Source organism: Montipora capricornis, chromosome 9 (assembly GCF_036669925.1).
Source record: "Montipora capricornis isolate CH-2021 chromosome 9, ASM3666992v2, whole genome shotgun sequence".
NCBI classification, from domain to species: domain Eukaryota; kingdom Metazoa; phylum Cnidaria; class Anthozoa; order Scleractinia; family Acroporidae; genus Montipora; species Montipora capricornis.
In genome coordinates this window covers 45,508,842-45,513,841 of record NC_090891.1, presented here as the reverse complement: position 1 = coordinate 45,513,841, position 5,000 = coordinate 45,508,842, and the positions used below count along the sequence as shown (strand labels likewise).

Genomic DNA, 5,000 nt, shown 5'->3' with positions numbered 1-5,000 from the left:
ACTCAATTTTTAGTCGCATTGGCGACTAGGAAGGCGCAATTTCGGACCCTGCTTTTCAGTCTGAAACCGCTCGTACCGATTTATTTTTTAGGATATTTCGCCCACATTCTACGACGTGAACGAGATCGAATAATCGCGAAAGAATTATACAAGAGCAAAGTTATATTTTGAGGTGACGTTTTCGTCGACGTTGCCGTCATTGATCTTAGGTCCCTTATAAGTCCTTTATTGACCAAGCTTGTTCAGTCAAGATAGCTGGATATTGGCCTCATTCTTCTTTTGTGTTTATGGACCTCGACTTCGTCTCCACTCGGTCCATAAACTCGCGAAAAAGAACTTGGCCAGTATCCAGCCATCTTGACCTCAAGGTGGTGGATGTTTTAAACTTGATCCTACCAGAAACCCATAACGGTTGAAACGTGTAACGCGCGTTCACAGCTTCCGAATATTCAATGCGAACTGATTGGTTGAATGTTTCAGTGTTAAGTACCATATATGGAAACCCCTCGCTCTTGTTGTTCCAAATATGGTACTTAGCAAATTGAATATTCAGAAGCTTGTTTCCCACCACGCAGGGGGCCGCTACACGTTTCAACCCTGATGGGTTCCTGGTCCTACACGTTACAATTTGTTTCGCAGCAAAATACCGGGTCTTTTGCTAAAATGTGAAACCCTTGTTTCTCTTTATTTAGATGCAGAAGACGACATGATTATATTCTCAAGCGCTCAGGAGCTGGACATAGCAATAAGAAACATTACAGGAGATTTGTTTCGCCTGTTTGTGAGAACATAAAAATAGCATACCGGCAGGCGGCCCAAGCTCGCGTTAAGCGCGAGACGTGACTGTGAAAGTGTACGTCAGCAACAACACTGTTCTTGCAATTTTTTTTTGTTTTGTACAGTTAGTTTCACGAAAAAGAAGCGAAAAGGTATCAAAGCAGTAATAGCTAGCGCGAAGTGCCAACTAGACAGTCAATATAATACATAGTTTGCAGATTTGTATAGAGTTCCAAAATACCCAACAATTGTTGTAATTTTTTTATTCGAAAGTACCGCAACTCAACTTATCTAGTTAACAATAAAATACAGTATAGAAATTGCACACTTTGTATCGCCAACGACAATGTAAATGTCAAAGTGTTTTTCAATAATATGAAAAGTACTGCTGTTATTTTTGAACGCCCGTAATTTTAGCAGGAATATACAATAATTAAGTTGAATGAAATCAGTGCCATGTAAAAAAGTCGCCAAAGTGTTTTCAGACTTTTCAGTGTGAAACATGTAATAGGAAATGATTTTTATTTTGCAAGATACAGCCATGAATTATAAGTCAAATTGATCGTTGAATTGTGTACTTTGCAGACAACATATTTCGTTTGAAAAGTAAATTCACAACTCAATGCTTACAAAACGAAAAACAAACTGCTCTACTCGCGGGCCGAAGGCCGAAATTGACAAAGCAAGTGTACACAACACAGTGGTCAGGGAAATGGAACAAAAAAATGTGTTTTTAATTACCTCCGGTCACAAGATCATCAACGGTCGCGCGCGTCATACAAGTTTTGTCTAATGACATTACACATCTAAACAAGCGCTTTCATTGGTCCCTACTAAAATCTCCGGGGAATCTGCACCTTACATTACGCTTACATTACACTTACATTACACTTTTCACAGCACGATCGAGAATTTTTCTTCCGCTGCAAAACTTCGCGTGGCATTAGGCTGGCCGCCTCGCAAGCCGAGAGTCTTCGCTCGGCCTGGTCGTTGGCAATAACGAAAGGTCGGTGCTTAGATTTCAATGAACGGCACCATTCTCGTCACCAGAGACTCGGATCGACCCAAGGCTCTGGGAAACTCTATGTAGGAGAACATGCGCCGTAGGATTCTAAAAGCCAAAAATTGGCTATTTGAACCTTACGGCGCCTGCTCACTCCTCGTGCTAGCATGAATGCACCAATTAGAGACGCTTTTGATTGTTCTTCACGAAAACCAATGAGAAGACACTTTGCTTCAGGGTTCCCCAGAGCTCTTCTCTCCCTCGGTCAAGAGAAGAGCTCTGGGGTCGAGATTGTGAACGGCCCCCACTAACAGAGGGTGGTCTGTCTGTGGTGAAATCATGTGGAATAGCCTGTGTAGCAAGCGTTCCCGTTCGACAGAAGAGCTTCGAAACGATTTTCCGCAAACTGTCCGCGCGAAAGTTGGTGCAAGAGACTGAGGGAACGCTTCCAAGAAGACCCCCAATTTTGGAACAAGAGACTACAAGTAGCCCTTACTCGGGCCTGCAAAAGTACAGTTGTGTATGGTTAATTTAGCACTAAAGAAAAGACTGGACGCTCCATGACCGTACACTGGGTCGCCTGTGGTACGAAGGGACTGAGTTGGGTGGTAATTTTTTTCAAGTCGGCGGTCATTAAGACTATTTAAGGGGTCACCCAGAAGTCGTACCAGCAGAGGCCCTTTGGCTCACATGTTCATACGACGAAACAGATCCTTTTCTGAGGTTAAAAACCTGGCTACCGGCCTATTAATCATTTGCCAGAAAGAAGAAATTGAGTTATTGAATGTTGTTGTTCGAATCCAAGATGGCGGTCAGTGTTCGAAAACCTCACGGATAACAACCAGAGTGGGGTTCCAGTAAGCCACCAGCAATGAAATATCTTGATGTAGAAATAGACCAGTACATTTACTACATTTACGGGCCGCAGCAGCAATTACAATTAAGACGAAACTTCGACAAGCACAAAACTACGTGGCAGCCATCAACGGCGCCGCTGACCAATGAGATTCAAGTTGTCTTTGCGTAATATGTAGCTCTAACAGTACACGATATTGTTTTGGTATTGTATGTTGTAGTGCCATGGTAGAAGTCTAAAGCCGATAACACACGGTTCAACATCCTGCAACATTTGTTGCACAGCAAATATTGAATCATGTTGCACAGACGTGTTGAACGGAATAGAACTGATCTCAATTTTCGTTCAAGAACGTTCAAGGTCTTGAATGGCATAATTTGTTGAACAACAGCTGCAACAGTTAGAACCGTGTATCACCGGCTTTAGATAAATAGCCCCCTGAGAAGATATGTGGTTACCAGCAAAGTGCTGAACTCAGAGAGATTGAAGAAAATAAAAGGGAACCGACTGGCTTCTGGGCTGACAGGTCGCTCATTTTCAAGTTCCCTCGCAACTTCTTTTCACCACAAGTTTAAGCGCGCACTCTGAGCATTGACAGCTTTGAAATAGAAAAGTTCATTGAAGTTAAGCCCTGCCTTCCCTTCGCGCATGCTCAGACAAAATGCCCATGTGCTATCGTGTTTACCTTCGTGGTCTGCGATGCAGGACGTATGCGTGACATCACGAAAAAAATCCGGTCTTAAAAAAGAACTTGTTCGCTCGCATTTTAGAGCAAAACAAACAAACAAATAATTTTTTTTCTTTATGTCCAAAAGACTACAGATAATTGTTATTTTATTCCAGTTGACAATAAAAATTCGATTTTCATCCCTGAACAAAGGAAGAACCGATTAATTAAACCACGTTTTAAAAATACGCATCCACTTTAAATAACGCATCCGTAAAAATTAGTGCCCAAGGAAAGAATTTGTGGAGTAACTTCTTCCGCTAAGTATGAGCTATTAATGGTATTCTGTTTTGTCGTTGTCGTTCTCTTTCGCTCTCCTTTCGTTTCTGTTCTAGTCATAGGTCATCATGTAACCTTATCAGTCAGAGCTTCTAAAGATATGCCAAAAATTGCAATACAGAGAAAAAAGCAGCTCTAAGCAAATTAAAAATAAACACTCAGCTTTAAGTTTACATCCCGCCGATGCTTGACTTGAATAACAGTGTAGCCACCAGTGTGGACCACAAATATCATATATCAAACTGGATTGAAACCAGCGAAAAATGCAGAAAGAAAACATGAAAGAAAGCGTTGACTGTGGCCTAAGAGTCGGCCTAAAAACTTTCGTTGATCTAGAATGGCCGTGTAGCCGCGTCGAGCCACAGAAAGCGCGCGAAAAATGAAGCCTCGCTTATGCTCAGGAACACAGCGGTCAAACGTCTGCGCATGTGTGAGTGTTGACAAAGGGTCGCAAAAAGGTCGACTTTTTGTCGCAAAAAGGCGGCCAAAATGGCGGTGCGAGCTTGTGGGCTGAAGTTGTGACACTCAAGTTGCCTCACAGGAGTTAAAATCGACCACACAGGCGAGTAAGTCCGTACATGGACTATGTAATGGTCACATTGGCATACAAGGTGGGGTGGACGTACCTACGTACGTATGTACAGACGGTCGATGACGTCATGGCTATAAAACCAAGATTTCTCGCATCGATGGGTTGCCATATTTTCTTAACAATGATGCTCCGCTCGGAAGTTTTCTCATCTTTTTAAGAATCATTTCACTTGTCAACCTTTTCTATTCGAATAGACATATTTGGATTTCAAAAAACGAATAGACCTTATTCATAATTGGCAGTCACATTTATAATTCTTTTGTCCACGTGCAAATTAGCCTAGCAAGCCTCATTTTAGAGCAAGAATTCTTTTCAATTCACTGTATGGTATCGAGGCTTGGTAGGCTAATTTGCACTTCGACAAAAGAATTATAAATTGACCTCCATTTATGAACAAGGTCTATAGTTTGCAAGTAACTATTTTCTTCAAAATGTACATATGTTTTTTTTTTCAGATAAATTTTAAATTTCTTTCTAAATTTTCCAGTCTTTTATGTTTGTTTTGTTTTGTTTTTTTTTTTTTTTTAATTTTCACATTTCTTGTTTATTTTACTTTGTTGTATCCCAGGCTGGTTTTGGCATTAAACTTTTTATTTTCACACAGAGTTTGTTTTGTTTACTAACCCCACTGTGAGGTTGAGATTTTGCTTTGTAAATTTCTCTTCCTCATTTAACAGACTAGCCCTAATTTTTTATTTTGATTTTCCCTCAACTCACCATCCACACACAATATTTCCCCCCCACTTACCCACTTTACTAGCGATTA

At 41.0% G+C, this 5,000-nt stretch overlaps 1 long non-coding RNA gene across 1 annotated transcript in view; it reads left to right on the top strand.

Moving 5' to 3' along the window:
* LOC138015366 (uncharacterized) overlaps positions 1–1,102 on the top strand; it is an 8,153-nt gene extending 7,051 nt beyond the window's left edge. Inside the window, exon 2 of the long non-coding RNA XR_011125543.1 lies at positions 693–1,102. This is a non-coding gene — a long non-coding RNA (uncharacterized lncRNA). The remainder of the gene's footprint in view (positions 1–692) is intronic.
* Positions 1,103–5,000: the final 3,898 nt, after the last annotated feature.